Source organism: Oryctolagus cuniculus, chromosome 5 (genome assembly GCF_051225735.1).
Source record: "Oryctolagus cuniculus isolate XC-2025 breed Fujian yellow rabbit chromosome 5, ASM5122573v1, whole genome shotgun sequence".
Classification (NCBI taxonomy): domain Eukaryota; kingdom Metazoa; phylum Chordata; class Mammalia; order Lagomorpha; family Leporidae; genus Oryctolagus; species Oryctolagus cuniculus.
This window is the reverse complement of record NC_142871.1, coordinates 64139124-64157134: the sequence shown is the minus strand read 5'-3', so window position 1 is coordinate 64157134 and position 18011 is coordinate 64139124. Positions and strand designations below refer to the sequence as shown.

General features: G+C 42.9%; 1 long non-coding RNA gene across 4 annotated transcripts in view; it reads right to left on the bottom strand.

Moving 5' to 3' along the window:
• Positions 1-17653, bottom strand: part of LOC149126533 (uncharacterized) — a 124852-nt gene extending 107199 nt beyond the window's left edge. For 2 of the 4 annotated variants that reach the window (XR_016233413.1, XR_016233414.1), the window contains exons 1-2: positions 17523-17638; positions 16752-16850 (exon numbers count right to left, since the gene is read on the bottom strand). This is a non-coding gene — a long non-coding RNA (uncharacterized LOC149126533). Of the gene's footprint in view, positions 1-16751; positions 16851-17522 lie in introns of all 4 variants that reach the window. The other 2 variants (XR_016233416.1, XR_016233417.1) reach the window with 1 other exon arrangement.
• Positions 17654-18011: the final 358 nt, after the last annotated feature.

Here is an 18011-nt window from a genome sequence, read left to right as displayed (position 1 = left end):
GCCATCGGATCAGCGCGATGCGCCGGCCGCAGCACGCCAGCCGCGGCGGCCATTGGAGGGTGAACCAACGGCAAAAGGAAGACCTTTCTCTCTCTCTCTCTCTCACTGTCCACTCTGTCAAAAAAAAAAAAAAAAGTGTCTTCTTTGTGTTTTACCATGACTGATTAATCAGTAACTACAAAGAAAAACAGTTAAGCCTCCAATGTAGTTCTTCTCCCACACACAGAGTAGGAAATTTTATGATTAGCATAACCCAAAAATAATATTATGTCCCATGAACTTAAAAATAACCAAGAGGTATATTATGTGCCCCCCACACATACACACACATGCACGCATGTGCATATAAACTATTTGGGCAAGTTATACTGACTTTAATTTTTTAGTATTGATAACAGTATCAAAGAGTTAAAAAAAAATAAAAAGGCACACAGTAAAAGATCTCCTCCTTACTTCTATCATACACCATAAAACTCTTCCCCTCTACCCATCAAACAGGAACCCACGTCAGAAGTTTTGTGTGTATTCACCCAGAGGATTTTACACACAAACAGAAGCAAATGTGCATTCTGTCCTCTCCTTTATACAACTGGAAGCACACCATGCACACTGTCCTGCTACATTTTTCCTAATAATACACATCAGAGATCTTTTTATGTCAGTATCTTACAGCTCTAAAACAGCCATGGTACAAATACGCCGAGAGAGACTGAGTAAGCCCACTACTGGCACACACACATCCCGTTCCTAGATTTTGCTATTTCAGAGTGTACAACAATTACTAACATTGTGTGAGCATCACTCTGCAAATGCCCAATTACATCTATAGACCAAACTCTTTAAAAGTGAGCGGCTGCATCAGGAAGGATGTCCATTTCAAATTCTGAAAGACATTACCAAATTCCCTTCACAGATGTTGAACAATTTACATACCACCAACAATATAAAGGAGTGCTTTGCCAATCTAATGTTTCATTAAATGTATGGAATTTTGGGGCCAGCATTGTGGTGCAGTGGGTTAAACTGCTGCCTATGATGCTGGCATCCAATATGTGCGCAGGTTCAAGTCCTGGCTACTCCATTTGCAATCCAGCTCTCTGCTGATGTACCTGGAAAAGCAGCATAAGATGGCCCAAATCCTTGAGCATTTGCCACCTATGTGGGAGACCCAGATGGAGTTCCAGGTCCCTGGATTCGGCCTGGCCCAGTCCTGGCTGTTGCAGCCACTTGGGGAGTGAACCAGCAGACTGACGATCTCTCTCTCTCTGTCTCTCTGTCCCATTCTACCTATCTATCTATTTATCTATCTCCCCCTTTCTCTGTAACTCTTTCAAATAAATAATCTTTTTTTAAAAAATCTGGGGAACCAGCATTATGGCACAGTGGGTTAAGCCAACTGCCTGTGATGCCAGCATCCCATGTGGGTGCAGGTTCACGTCCTAGCTGCTCCACTTCTGATCCAGCTCCCTGCTAATGGCCTGTGAAGGCAGTGGAAGAAAGCCCAAGTATTTGGGCCCCTGCACCCCCATGGGAGACCCAGATAAAGATCCTGGCACACCCCCAGCCATTTTGGCCATTTGGGGAGTGAACCAGCAGATGGAAGATCTTTCTCTGTTTCTCATCCTTGTAACTCTGCTTGGAAATTAATTTTTAAAAATTTTAAATCTGGATATTTGAAAAGTGGCACTTGAGTGTAACTCATATTTATATATTTCCTCTTATAAATGATGTAGTTGAAAAATATTTAACAGTTATTTGTGTTTCTTTTTCTGTGGATTCTAGTCCTAGCACTGTTTTACCTTTGCATTGGGTGGTGGTTTTTCTTATTGATTTATATAAATGAACAGATTAATGAGATTAGCCCATTATCTGTGACATGAGTTGCAAATATTTTCCAGCTGATCACTTGTCTTAAGTCTTACAGTTTATATGCAAAATGTTTAATAAGGTTGGATCTGTTACTTCAACATAATTTTATTTAATAGACAAGTTTTGCCCTATTCTGAGATGTTAAAAGTAATTTTCCCATATCTTTCTAATATCTTTTTCTAACCTTTTGCAAGGTAGAGCCGGTGCTGTGGTGTAGTAGGTTAAGCCTCTGCCTGCAGAGCCAGCATCCCACATGGATGCGGTTTGAGCCCCGACTCCACTTCTGATCCAGCTCTCTGCTAATGGCCTGTGAAAGCAGTAGAAGATAGTCCAAGTGTTTAAGCCCCTGCCACCCACATGGGAGACTCAGAAGAAGCTACTGGCTTCTAGCTTCAGATTGGCCCAACTTTGCCATTGTAGGCATTTAGGGAGTGAACCACAAGATGGAAGATCTCTCTGCCTCTCAAATAACCTTTTTTGGCCGGTGCCATGGCTCACTAGGCTAATCCTCCACCTGCGGCGCCAGCACACCGGGTTCTAGTCCCGGTCGGGGCGCCGGATTCTGTCCCGGTTGCCTCCCTTCCAGGCCAGCTCTCTGCTGTGGCCAGGGAGTACAGTGGAGGATGGCCCAAATGCTTGGGCCCTGCACCCCATGGGAGACCAGGATAAGTACCTGGCTCCTGCCATCGGATCAGCGCGATGCGCCGGCCGCAGCACGCCAGCCGCGGCGGCCATTGGAGGGTGAACCAATGGCAAAAAGGAAGACCTTTCTCTCTGTCTCTCTCTCTTTCACTGTCCACTCTGCCTGACAAAAAATAAATAAATAAATAACCTTAAAAAAAAAAAAAGCAGAGCAAGATATGGATATCAATTTATTTTCTTCCAGAGAGCTACCTTGTTGTCCCTAATAATTAGTTGCAACTATATCTCTCTGTGGACTTTAATTATTACAACTTAGAATAGGGCTGATAAATTATAGCCCGAGGGCCACTTCTGGCCCACAGCTTGTTTTTGTGAATAAAGTGTTTCTGGAACGCAGCTATATGCATCCATTTATGTACAAGGATACTTCAAAATGTTAGTGCAAAGAAATTTTAAAACCCATGCGTGCTTATTTTTTAGAGATTTATGTACCTATTTATTCAAAAGGTAGAGTGACAGAGAGGAGTGAAGGACAGAAAGAGATCTTCCATCTGCTGGTTCAGCCTCCAAACGCCCCCAACAGCCAGGGCCGGGCCAGGACAAAGCCAGGTGTCAGGAATTCCATCTGGGTTTCCCACACAGGTGGCAGGGGCCCAAGTCCTTGGGTCATCTTCCACTGCTTTCGCAGGCTCACTAGCAGGGAGTGGATAACAGCTGAGCAGCCAAGACTTGAACTGGAACTCCAATATGGGATGCAGGCAGCGGCTTAACCCACAGTGCCACAATGTCAGATCCGCATAGTTTTTCATAATCTGAATTTTCCATAAATTTTGGAATACCCCTTGTATGCATGGATTTCAAGTTTTGGGGGGGGGGGGGCTGACACCAAAATAAACATCTCTTAATTCCCTGTTCTAGACACTTTCTGAAGTTCCATCATATTTTCCAGGGCTGTTTCTGCACTCCAACGAGCAGGGCTGAGTAGCCACAACAGCAACAATTTGGCCTACAAAATCAAAAGTATTTTATTTTCTGGGGCTTAACAGAAAGAATTTGCTGACACCAAACAGAAAGACAAAGGGGCCGCCTTTGTGGCATGCTGGGTAAGGCCACCACCTGCCAAGCCAGGGTCCCATAGGGGTACCAGTGTGGGTCCTGGTTTCTCTACTTCTGATCCGGCTCCCTGCTAATGGCCTGGGAAACACAGTGGAAGGTGATCTAAGTGCCTGGGTCCCTGCCACTCATGTGGGAGACCCAGAAGCAGCTCCTGGCTCTTGGCTTCAGCGTAGCCCCTCCCCAACAGTTGCAGCCATCTCCGGGGTGAACCAGTAGATGGAAGATCTGTTTCTTCATTTCTCCCTCTCTCTAACTTTCAAATAAATAAGTAAATCTTTAAAAAGAAGGAGGAAGAGGAAAAGGAAGAGGAGGAAGACAAAGAGGAGAAGAAAAAGGGAAAGAAAAGGGGGCGCCAGCGCTGTTGGCATAGCAGGTAAAGCTGCCACCTGCAGTGCCAGTTTCCCCTGTGGATGCCGGTTCGAGTCCCAGCTGCTCTACTTCCAATCCAGCTCTCTACTATGGTCTGTAAAAGCAAGAGAAGATGGCCCCGTGTGGGAAGACCCGCAAGAAGCTCCTGGCTCCTGGCTTCCAATCAGCACACCTACGGCCGTTGTGGCCAATTTGGGAGTGAATCAGTGGATGGAAGACCAATCTCTCTCTCTCTCTCTCTCTCTCTCTCTCTCTCTCTCTCTCTGCCTCTCCTTCTCTCTGTGTGTAACTCTGACTTTCAATTAAAATAAAAGAAATCTTAAAAACAAACAAAAAAGACTAGCCACTCTCCTTATTAAAAAAATAAAAAAAGAGAGAGAAAGAGAGAAATAAAAGGGAGGCAGAGGAGCAAGAAGGGAGAAAGGAAAGGAGGAAGAAAGGGGAGGTGGGGAAGAAGAGAAAGAGAAGAAATTCTAAAAATCATTGGAATTCTCTTGGCAGAAACTGCATAGGAAAAAAATATTCATTAGGAGAAAAAAGTCAGCCTGAGATGGTAGGTTTATTTTCCTCTTTTATAGCCTTCTCCCTTGGTAGGCCCTAAGGAGCTTTGTTTTGGTTTTATTATACTGTGGTCCACTTCACAAAGACCCACACATCTCTCTCTCATCGGTTTCTGGCCAGGGTAGGCCACAAGCCCCTCCAACAGTTCCAAGTCTCCTGCTTAGTCATCTAATTAATGAGGTGTGAGAGGGTCTCAGGGGACCCCTTGGAATGTGGAAAGCTGGGCTCTTTTTTTTTTTTTTTTCTCAACACACACCTCTAGGATATTACGCACTACCACCTTTCCAATCTCCTTCCTTTCTGTAGCACTGACAAGGAACCCTTCCAAACTGACTTTTATTATTTTTTTTAAATGTGTTCTAACAGGACCCACAGGATTTTCCCCCAGAAAGAACAGTGTTTCTTTCTTCTAAGTATTAAACAAAGGAATTTCCTCTTCAGCGTCTCAGCCATTAGGCCAGTCTCTTCATGCTCCACTATTCTCCCTTTTTGTCTCATACTCTGCTGTTTTCTCCAAGTTACAAACTCATCTCATTAGGACTGTCATGGTCATCCTGAGCATATCTCATCTTCTTTGGAGGCAGCTCTTAGAAAAAAAATTATTTGAAAGTCAGAGCTACAGAGAGAGAGAGAGAGAGAGAGAGAGTGTTCTTAGGACAATGAAATAGGTATGACTGTATGCATTTCATAGGAGAGGAATCTGAGCCACTCAAGATTTAGTTCATTTTTATTTAAACCTATTTATTTTTATGCAGCTGAAACATTCACATTATTCAAAATTCAAAGGCACACAGAAGTTTGCTGTGAAAAACTCCCATCCACCCGGTGTCCCTTCCTGAAAGCAGCAGCTACTCCCTATTTGCTCTATATACTCCTGGAGGCAGTGCACCCTTCCTCAAACATATATAGCTGCACTTAACTTCTTCCTTTTCACATAAGTATCTCAGTGTAGTCATTGTTCTGAATCTGGTTTGTTTTTTTTTTTTGTTTTTTTTTTTTTTTTCACTAAATATACTCCAGGAGCTGGCATTTGGTGCGATGGTTAAGATGCCACTTGGAATACCTGCATCACATATCAGAGTGCTGAGATTGGATTTCCAACTCCATTCTCAAGTCCAGCTTCCTGCTAATGTGCACCCTGGGAGGTAGCAGGTGATGGTTCCAGTGGTTGGATCCCTGACATCCTCATGTGGGAGACTGGGACTGAGATCCTGGCTCCTGGTTTTGTCCTGGTCCAGTCCCAGCTATTGAGGAGATTTGGAGCTCTCTATGTCTGTCTCACTCTTTCTTTCAAATAAGTAAATAAATAATTATTAAAATATTTTATATAGGTCTTAGAGGTCTTCCCGATCAGTATATGGTAAATTCCTCTTTCTTCAAGTTTCTTGGTATTTGATCATATAAACTTATAATTTATTTAAACAGTCTTATATTGATGGATGTTGAATCATTGGGTCAAAAATTACGTGTATTTAAAATTTTGATTAGTTTGTGAAATTTTCTCTGTTATGATTACACGGGGATACTAGGGGACCTAGCCCTGACTGAAGAGCTAACTTCTAATGGATTCTAAAGTTAGAACAAATGTTTCCTAACCAGAAAAATAGGAGATGTGAAGAATAGCATAACTGCACATTTTGAAGGCCACAACCCCTTGTGAAAAACAATTAATTGAGGTACCTGCAAGAGGGAAGAAGGAGTTACTTCTCTCAATGACTCCACTGCTCATCATTGCCTTTTGTACTTATTCCTTGAATCCCAGAGTCAAGTAATGAATGTTTCTCAACAAGCCTAGCTGGCTTTAGCTCCTGTCAGCCTGAGCCTCTGTGTCTTATAGACTACTAAGATGCAGGCTCCCATACCTGCACCAAAAAGTACCAGAAATTAAGGTCATCTACCTCAAAAAACAGAAGGTTAGGAAGAGAAAAGGAACAAGTTGGTGAAGACTGTCAAGGATGTTAAAGGTCTCAACAAACTCACCCAGCAAGTTGTACCCTAAAATGCCTGTCAGCCACTGTCCGTGGTGCTGACAACACTCCCAATGGGCTGGGCGTGACTGTTTTCCTATCCCTAGGGCTGTAAAGAATCCTATCCAACCCCTTGTGGGGATCCTGAATCAAGGGAGAGGAGGAAACCAAAGAAAACATGAGTGTCAAAGGACAAGGGCCACTTAAGGGAGGCAGGACACATGTGAGGTTAGATGGGAAGGAAGAGGGATCAATGAATGATTTGTCTTTCTACCAATCATCGTAGATACTGAAAGATAATTTTGTCCTCTTCATGCTATGGGAAGCATATGACCATTGTCTTATGCTCTCCGTCATAATATGCATATATTCTGAGGACTTAAGAGTAAGTTTATAAAAGGACTATGGAAAGAGGTCTATGGAACTTATTGAGTGGGCAATTTTAGAAACAGAATGGATTAGATGTCCATTAACTGATGATTGGATAAAGGAAATGTGGTATATAAACATGATGGAATACTACTCAGCCATAAAAAAAAATTCTGTCCTTCCCAACAAAATCAATGCAGTTAGAGACTATTATGCTTAGTGAAATAAGCCAGTCACCAAAAAGACAAACATCATATGTTCTTTCTGATTTTTGGTAACTAATATACAGAAAAAAAAGGAAAAATTGTGAATTTAAAAATATGCAAGTTATTTGTGGAGTTTTTTCCTTCCAGTGTGATATAAACTAGATTTTTGTACTCTATACTCTGATATCTAGCAGACTACTTTGATGCTAAAGTAATTGCTGTTTTGATTCAGGACAGGTGGGAATTCAAGAGTAAGATGGCCAAATATTTGATATAAACCATCCCTTTAGATTAGTCTAAAGTTTAACATCAACTTTTCTTGCTTGAAATATAAAGAATGAATGAATTCTTGAGCACAAAGTACCATGACTTCCTGTAATCATCAAAATTTTAAAATATAAAATATACTCTTCAAAAAGAAAAGAAGAGAAAAGAAAAGAAGGAAGGAAGGAAGGAGGGAGGGAGGGAAGGAGGAAGAGAAGGAGGAAGAGAGGAAGGGAGGGAAGGAGGAGAGGGGTGGGGGCGAAGAGAATGGATTCCCGTCTCCCTGCGCAGGTTTACTGGAATCCGGCCAGAGGCTGGGAGCAGCCTGGACAGCCTCCTGAGTCCCTCACAATATTTGAAGTTAGGACTTCAGTGAAAACATTCATCCTACTCTTGCTCTTTATCTCTGTCTGAGCTTCAGGGCAGCCTGGCTTTAAACTAAAGGAATATCACAGACTATACTGATTATTTCGTCTTATCTAAAGTCAGTTGCCTTCAAATGCTGTTTTATTACACACAAGAAGTAAATAACTTGCTTGACTTGTTGCTTCTTTCCCTGGCAGCATAAAAGTATAATACAGACGTGAAATTCAACAAATTCCATTCGTTCCTCCAAGTTGCTTTGGAACTGAATAATCTTCCATTCACATGATTAAGTTTCAAAACAGTCACATTTTCATGTGAAAAGAATAAGAAACATTTGGATTTATATAAAGTTCAGGTATAAAAGCGATTTTTACATACCCATACTTGGTACCATTTTCATTAAATGGTGGGTTTTCAAATCAGAGAGAACACATAACACTGGGGATTAAGCCAGTGATTCCATCAGTGCTAGAATGTATTTTCCAATATTTAAATGGCCTCCCTGGCAATGCAGCTGGCTTTGTACGCATAGCTGTGATTATAATTATTGCTCCTACAGGACACACAGGTCTCAAGCTGCCTGGGCTTGGGGATCTCTTGCCTGTGAGCAGTCAATGCAACATCAGGTCACCATAGTCTCCGGGGTCGCACATCAGAGCATCTGTCTAACATACAGTGAGAGTCCCCTCCACGACACTGGGGAAGTAACCTATTCTCCCCCAGCGTTAGCTAGGCATTGACTCACAACCCATCTGATCTGCCAAGCCTAGGCACTGCCTTCCAGTACTACCTCTGATCCAGGACTATGACTCAGCTCCAATCTAAAATCCATTTGGAAAAAGAAAATATTTAAGAGAAACAAAATTGCTATTTTCTTCTAGAGCACTGTTTCTCAACATTTTCTCTGCCTTACCCACAATGATCATCCCTCGCCACACTGCAGTGATTCTCTAAGTGTGGGTGAGAGAGGCAGGAGGGCACGTCCTTTGCTGCTCCAACCCGAGAAGCTTATTCAAACAGGCAGAGTGGGGCATTTTACAAAGTTTCCAAGTTTCCAATTAAGTCCTCCTAACTGGAGAGCTTCCATGTACTCCTCTTTCACTCTTTGCACCAAAAACCTAACAAGCACCAACAGACACCCTGTGCCTGCCCTTGGCTTCCAGGTGATTTCAGCCAAAAAGGAGCACCAGCAAGAGATCAGGGGGCATGGCAGACAGTTCAAGGTCTTTACCTCCCTGGCTCTCTATGGGCCTGTATCAGGCTGGATCCGTCTCCTGGCTAAAGGTCACCACTCCCAGCAGACCACCTTTTCTCTACCTAGCCTCTGTCTCCAAGTTCTGTTCTGGTGCCAGCTCCTTTCCCTCAAACCTTTCACGCCTAGGAGGGTAAACGTTAGCCCTGGTCCTAGCTCCAGAGTACTGCACTATCCCCTTCTACTTTTCCTATACTCTAAGGACACCTTTGTAAAGACTCCTTTTATCAATCCAAATTACCTCCTCTTCTCTGTAGGTATCCTGTATGGAAGTGTCTCCATCTCCCATCCCTAAATAAAGTTTACTCTGTAAAATCTAAATACTATATTCTAGATTTTTACTGAAGGAAAATACCTAAATGGATAATGTAATACCTTATAAATAATATTTCTCTCTTCCAGAAACCATTGTTAAATATTTGGTTCAATGTTTCTTACATAACAACTATATAACAATTTTATTTTTAACATTTAACTATTTGAAAGGCAGAGTGACACAGGGGGAATCTTCCATCCATTGGTTTACTCTGCAAATGGCTGCAACAGTTCAGGCTGTGCCAGGTGGAAGCCAGGAGCCAGAAATTCCATCTGGGTCTCCCACAAGGGTGACAGGAACTCAAGTACTTGAGCCATCATCTGCTGCCTCCCAGGCACATGAGCAGGGAGCTGGATCCAAAGCAGCGTAGCTGGGACTTGAACCAGCACTACAGCAGGGATGCCAGCATCACAAGCAACAGCTGAACCTGCTGTGCCACAACACCTGCCCCTTTGACAATTTCATAACTTAAATATTTTTAAAACAATACATTTTACCCTCAGGGAATTATCCTTCTTTTCTTAGGTATAACCTAAGGTTATATACCTAAGGTTATATAACCTATACCTATGTTCATCCCTTATTAGGAAGCACACAGATAAAGTTATGGATCTATATCAGAAAAAATACATTAGCTTAGCTTTTTGCAGTATTTATTTCTCCTTTCTATATGGAATTTAGTGGTCAATTTTCATTTTGCTAATGGTCTTGTTAAACACGCCTTTAATGGTAATTATTTCGAACTTAGAAAGGCCCTATGTCACACGTAAGTGTTTGTTACACTCCTTAGTAATGACTGCATCCCAGATTATAGCAAAGCAGAAAATTTTTTACATTTTTATCCATCCATATATTTATCTGAGAGGCAGAAAGAGAGAGAAAGAGATTGATTGATTCCATGTGCTGGTTCACTCCCCAAAATGCCTGTGACGGCCAGGACTGGGTCAGGCTGAAGCTGGGAGTGAGGCACTCAATCCAGGTCTCCTACACAGTGGCAGGGACCCAACTGAGCCATCACCTGCTGCTTCCCAGGGTCCGCACTAAAAGGCATCTGGAATTGGGAGTGGAGGCAGGCATCCCAACCAGCACCTCACCACCAGGCCCAACACCCACCCTGCAACATTTTTTTTTTTTTTGTACTTGGAAAAAAGACTCAGCATTAAAGCTATCCCAATAAACAAACAAACAAAAAAAAAAAAACTGAAAAAAAAAAGCCCTTAATGGTGAAGATGCCAGGTGAGAGACTGGCATTGTGGCACAGCAGGTTAGGCTGCCACCAAGATGCTGACATCCCATAGGAGCCTCCATTTGAGTTCCAGCTGTTTCATTTCCAATCCAGCTCCCTGCCAATGGGACTGGGAAGGCAGTGGAGGATAGCCCAAGTGCTTGGGCCCCTTACCACCCACATGGGAAACCCTGATGGAGGTCCAGATCCTTGACCTCTGGTGGTTGTGGCCATTTCAGGAGTGAACCAGAGAATGGAAGATCTCTCTTTCTCTCTCTAACACACTCTCATACTGCCCCACCCTCATAACTCCACCTTTCAAATAAATAAATAATTTTAATGCCATTTGAGACACTCACGTCTCATAATGGAGTGCCTGTGTTCAACATGCAGCTCTGGTTCCTGGTTCCAGCTTCCTGCTAAAGTACATGCTGGGAGGTGGCAGCAATGACCCAAGTAGTTGGGCTCCTGCCAGCCAACTACTTGGGAATGCCTGTTCAGCATTCCCAGCTACTGGTTTCAGTCCCAGCATGGCCAGCTGTTATGGGCAATTGAGGGGTAACCGTGGGTAGGAGCTCTCTGTCTCTCTCTGCCTCTCAAATAAATAAATCAAAAAAGTAAAAGAAGCCTAAGTTAAAATGGAAGGCATTCATCAAACGTCAGTATCTGAGATTCTGAATGAAGTTTTGTTTCTTCATTATCCATATATCTGATTCTTTAAGCACACTAATGTAACATACTAAGTTTAAGTATGCTAACTGCTTATAGCACCCAAAGATTATATACCTACTCTTCTGCAATGGAAACCTAACCTGATGAGCATGAGAATTTAATAAAAGCTTTCACATTTCCCTTGTTACTTTTAAAATCAGATACAAAAAGGTTCTTATAGCAGCCTTTTTAATGAAAACAGCAAAGGTCTCAGAATGATGGCTCTGGACTCTAATACAATATTATTCTCTAACACATTCCCGCCCTTGAATTTCAGGGAGCATATGGCAAGTCTCCCATAGTGCTTACTGAATTGAGAAGGGAAAAATTATACACAAGTATGGAGGAGCATGCTGGAAAACACATCCTTTAACTGCCTTATGTTTCATTTATAATTTGGGTAAACTGGCACTCAATAAACATTTTTTATTTAAAGTATATAGTATTTCAACAAAGTCACCCACAGAGGATTAAGTTAGTGAACCAGAAAGAAGCGAAAACCAGGGTAAATAAACAATATATATGCAAGTATCTTCCCAGTGGAGCACTGTACAATGCAATGAAGAAGAGATAGTACTGCTCACACGCTCTGATTCTGGATGCTTCTATCTCTAACTGGATCACCAGCTCTACCACAAGCAGGAGGCTTGAGGAGGTAGGGCCTATGAAACAAAGAAGGGAATACGAAAACAGGAGCTCAGGTGAGTGGACAGAAATCAACGACCACAGTAAAATAAGAAACACAAAAGATCATAGTTCTATAGAAAAGTGTAAATTTTCAGGAAACATCAAAACAAGAGAGCTAAAGAAAGCCACTCCTACAATGAAAGTATGAATTTTCACTTCTACTTTTAAAAACATTTCAAATATAAAGTTTACAGATAAAACAGTGTCAAGAATAGTAATGAATGAGTATTCTTGAACCTCAAACCCAACTTAAGGAAAGAAACATCTGTCACATTGCAGAAGCCTCCTGTGTCACCGCCCCGACTCACACACACCCTGACCATCAAGGGTTACCACAGCTGCATTTCTGTAATAATTTCCCTATCATTCTTCTACTTTAATTGTATTCATTTTTATTTATTTGAAAGGCAAAGCAACAGAGAGAGAGAGAAGAGAAGAGAGAGAATGAATATCTTCCATCTACTGGTTTACTACCTAAATACCCACAATGCCCATGGCTGGGCCGGAAGCCCAGAACTCAATCTTGGTCTCACACATGGGTAGCAGGGACTCAAGTACTTGGGCCATCATTTGCCGCCTCCTAGGGTGCGCATTAGCAGGAAGCTGGGTCAGAAGCAGAGGCAGAAGCAGATCTCAGGTGCTCCCATGTGGGTTGTGGAGGTCCTAAGTAGTAGTTTAACAGACTGCACCACAACTCCCAACCCTTCCCTACTGTTCTCCAAAGTGTAATCACAGATGGGTTCATTCCCCTGTTTATAAAGTGTATCTATTTGTCTTTGACATTTTCAGCTTGATCTTACATTTACAGGGTTCATCTCTGTGAGCATGTACAGCTCTAATTGCTTTGTTTCCAGTGCTGTAGAGTATTCTAGTGTATGAATACAACATATCATTGTTGGTTTTCATTTTTTCAGATGTGTAGTGGTTATTCTTAGATATTTGCTCTCCTACATCAACTTTTAAATCAGGTGTCAAGTTCCATTAAAAAATGAAATAAAGAAACAAAACCAGGCCTGTGCTGTGGCTCACTTGGTTAATCCTCCGCCTGTGGAGCCGGCATCCCATATGGGCACTGGTTCTAGTCCCGGTTGTTCCTCTTCCAGTCCAGCTCTCTGCTGTGGCCTGGGATAGCAGTGGAGGATGGCCCAAGTGCTTGGGCCCCTGCACCTGCATGGGAGACCAGGAAGAAGCACCTGGCTCCTGGCTTCAGATTGGGGCAGCACTGGCCATTGCGGCCATTTGAAGAGTGAACCAATGGAAGGAAGACCTTTCTCTCTGTCTCTCTCTCTCACTGTCTGTAACTCTATCTGTCAAATAAATAAATTAAAATCTTAAAAAAAAAAAACCCACTGCTATTTTGATTAGAGTGGCTTTGAATCTGCATGTCAATTTTATATGAATTGACATCTATACATTATGAGCATTTCCATACATGAGCGTAATACATCTTTTGATTTATTTAGGCCTTCATTAATACCTTTCAGAAAAATTGTATATTCTGGCACCTAAAGACTTTAGCAATCATTTAAAGTTCATGGAAAAACTGAATAAGAGGACCACACAGGGGCTGGTGTTGTGGTACAGTGGGCTAAGCTGCCACCTGTGCACAGGCATCCCACACTGGTGTTCCTGTTTGAGTCCTGGCTACACCACTTCCAATCCAGCTTCCTGCTAATGTACCTGGAAAAGCAGCAGCAGATGACTCAAGTACTTAGGCCCCTGCTATTCATGTGGAAAACTAGGACAGAGTTCCTGGCTCTGGCCTGGCCTAGACCTGGCTGTTGTGGGTATTTGGGAAATGAACAACAGATGGAAGATTAATCTCCCCCTCTCTGTCACTCTTTCAAATGAATAAATGGTTTTTTTTTTAAATAGAGAATGCAATTTTTCCATGAACTTCTTTAAGCTCCTCATATTTATTGCCAAGTACCTTTTATCTGTTATTGCCATGTTCATGCTGCATTTTTTCCTTTAAAAAAAAGATTTCCTTATTTATTTGAAAGGCAGAGTTAGAGAGAAAAGAAGAAACAGAGAGATCTTCCATCCACTGGTTCACTCTCCAAATGGCATCAGTAGCCAGGGTTGGGCCAGGCCAGGCTGAAGCCAGGAGCTTCATCTGGGTCTCCCAAATAAGTGGCAGGGGCTCAAACACTTGGGTCATCCTCTGCTGCTCTCCCAGATGCACCAGCAGGGAGCAGGACCAGAAATGGAGCAGTCAGCACTCAAATGGGTGCTCATAGGAGATGCCAGCATCACGGGTGGTGGCTTCATCAGCTGCATCACAATGCTGACCCCTCATACTATACTTTCTGTTACTGTGACAATAATTGCAGCAATGATGAGGGTAACAAATAGCAATGATGTGTTCCATGTTCACAATATTCCAGACACAGATCTACACGCTCAGCACTTAGACCGGGCCCTGTGATGTTGATAATGGGCCCAACATCACACAGCTAGAAACTGGTAAAGTCTGCACTGACAAAAGGAACTCTAGCTCCAAAGCACAGCTGCAACCACACCGCCCTGTTCTTGTGTACACTCTTGGATCCACTTCCTGAGCCTGCCCTAACAAATTACCACAAACCTAGTGGCTTTACAACAACAGAAATGTATTCTCTCATGGTTGTAGAGGCCAGAAATTCAAAATCCAGGCGGCTGAGCTCCCTCCAGGGGTTTGAAGGGAGAACCCTTCCTTGCCTCTGGTGGTTGCCCCAGTGTTTGTGGGTTTGTGGCTGCATCTCTCTGATCTCAGCCTGGGTCATCAAATCCCCTTCTGCTGCGTGTATCTAATCTCCCTCTGCCTCTCCTTTGTCATTGGATTTAAAGCCCACCTAGATTAATTCACAAGAAATTTCTCTACTCAAATCCTTAACTTAAACCCCCTTTTTTGGTCATATAAGACACTATCTGCTATATAAGGTAATATTTGCAGGTTTGCCCATTAGAATGTGGACATCTCATTAGGGTGTGGAACCACTCAGTCCACTAAAACACCACTGGAAATCAACTGACTCTTAAATACTACCAAAAAATCCAGCAACATGGCTGTATTTTCTGATCCATTTCAATAAATATCTGTTGATTACTTGGAATTTTCGTTGTAGACAATATCATCTGTGAATTACCCAAATCTATGTTTTGGTTTGATTTTTAAGACTGATTTGTTTGGTGGATTGATTGATATGAAAGGCAGAGAGACAGAGAAAGGAAGAGAAAGAAATGATCTTCCATGCTCTGGTTCACTCCCCAAATGGCCGCAACAGCCAGGGCTGGGCCAGGCCAAAGCCAGGGGCCAGAAACTCCATCCAGGTCTCCTATGTGGGTGGCAGGGACATTAACACTTGAGCCATCATGTGTGGGTTCCCAAGCAAATTAGCAGAGATCTAGACCAAAAGCAAAGTAACCAGGACTCCAACCGGCATTGGATATGTGATGTGAGAGCCCCAGGCAGCAACTTATCCTGCTGCACCACAACACATACCCCTCAATTCTTATTTTTTGAGATTCTATATTTTATTGTACATGCTACCCTGTCACCAGCAGCAGCACCAGGAACAACAACAAATATTTAGTGAGCATTAAGTAAAAGACATGGTACTGGATGACATGGGGAATGAAAAAGATACAGCCTTTGCTGGTTTGAAAGCACGCTGAGATACAATTTGTAGACTTGAAAATGTAACTATTAAACAAAATATAACAAGGTCACAGTTACCTTTGCAGATTGAGACTTCATTTAAAATAACTGCTTTTCTTCTGACCCTCATGAGTGTGCAAGCTACAACTCCCCCAGCTGGGCTATTTGGTCCCAATTCCCCATCTCCTCTTTGTTTCCCCCTGGTTGGAACAAACGTCCAATGTCCTGTCTGAGGTCCCAATATAATGATACAGAAGTAAATGGAAAAGGAAAACCAAAGCTGCATAAGCTGCCAGCGGGACAGCAGAGTGAATTATAGCTATCGCTCTACCTGGCTGGGCTCCTCATCTCCTCTTCCTAGAAACAGATGCCAGGCTGAGAGTTGTGCAGGAACACAAGACAAATAAATAACACATTACTTTCTTGTCCAAGAGAAGAGCCAAAGGTTAAGAAAATTAATCAAAGAAAATACAAGCATAAAAATTGGATTAAGGAGACATTTTTAGCCGACTTTCAATTGTTTACAATCTTGGAGTAACTTTAATTTAGCCAATTCTTGAGATGGACTACTTTTTACAAACTTTTAAGAGCCTTACAAAATAGGATGTACAACACGATGCATTTTTGTAAGAAAGAAAGATGTATTTATGCACAGAAAAGACTGGCAACTGTGATTATCCCCAAATACTATGATTATAGTTAATTCTCTTCTTTTTGAGTCATTTCATTTTCTATAATGAATAAAAAATAGCACGTTTTAATTTTAAAAATAAATTTTAACAAACATTAACGCATGACTATCATGTCCATGTCACAGTACTCTCTAGAGCGCATTTTATCACACGTGAAGTTAGTCACAGCTGTGAACAGGCAGGAGTGGGACCCAGAATTGCACGGATATCAGAAAGGTTCATCTCTGAAACTCAAAGTAGAACTCCAGAAAAATAATGGCACGAACAGAATGAAGACGACTGGCCAGTGTAGTGATGGTGACATGGACTACCTCCCAAGTGCGTTCCTGAATTACAGATGTGGGCTGACAAAGAGCTCAGACAAGGAATGAACCAGGGCCCCAGCTGCCACTCCCATGTTTCCTAAGCTTGCATTACTAGCTCCATTTTTCAACCACAGTTTCTTTGTAGAAATCTTTATTAGCTACTTATCCATGGGTCGGGCAGACGTTTTAGTTACCTGACAAAGCATAAGTCATGGCCTGCAGCACCGGCATCCCATATGGGCACAGGTTCTAGTCCCAGCTGCTCCACTTCCGATCCAGCTCTCTGTCATGGCCTGGGAAAGCAGAAGATGGCCCAAGTGCGTGGGCCCCTGCACCCACGTGGGAGTCCTGGAAGAAGCTCCTGGCTCAGCCCCAGCGGTTCAGGACATTTGGGTAGAGAACCAATGGATGGGCGATCGATCTCCCTCTCTCTCCCCCTCTCTTCCGCTCTCCTCTCCCCCTCCCCCTCATTCCACCTTTCAAATAAATAAAATTTATCTAAAACAAACAAAAAAAAAGCATAATCCATAAATCCATTCAACTGGGTCCATGAAAGTTGCAACTGGGCAAGACGCCCTAGAGGGCAACAAGAGGGAGCCCACTGTCTCCCCGGGCTCTCCTGAGGGTGCCCCAGCAACGGACGGGAAGTGGGGCGCCCTGGCTCTTAACTCCACGCCTATGACAGTGCGTCAGTCAAACCGTATAGTGAGTATCAGCACAGCAAGATATTATTTAGAACTTCAACTCTACATATACATTAAGTAGACATTGTAATATTTTCTTCCGGTGCCACAGAGAATTGTCTGAGGCCTCCACGCTCCACGCTCCAGGAACGCGGAAGAAGAGAAAGAAAGGAGCTATTTACATAACCCATTATCTGATTCCATCAACTACCCCGTGGGGTAGGCCAGGAAAGTGTGACCTGAAAACAGAGGGTCCAAAATGAAAAGAAACGGGACACGTACCGCAGCTGGGTCGGGGCTGGCGGCATTCCGCCCACCTCTGCATCCGGGTCCTCCCCTTTCGCCGGAAGTCGCTGGCAGGTGGGCTGCTTCAAGAAGATTGCAGATAGGAGTGAGAGCCCAGCTTTTAGTTCAGGTGAAGGTGGGGAAGTGAATGAGATGCAACGCAAAAGAATGTGTAAGAGAATCGTGAGGAAGACATGAGGTATACGGAGAGTTACCCAGTGTTGCAGTAAGTCCTCATTAAACTAAGTAGGTCCCACATCAACACACACATAACATAGTCCCCCAAAGAATCAGTCACAGAAATGCATAAACCTAATTGCTCATTCAGGTCCTCCACACAGCCTCTCATCATTGCTATAAATTTTTATTACACGGCTGAAAAAATGAAATATTCAGTAGCGAAAGGTTACCACTAGCAAAATGATTACATATAAAAGCACTAAATTAAACAAAGCCCTACCAAATGATAGCAGCATTTGACACCCT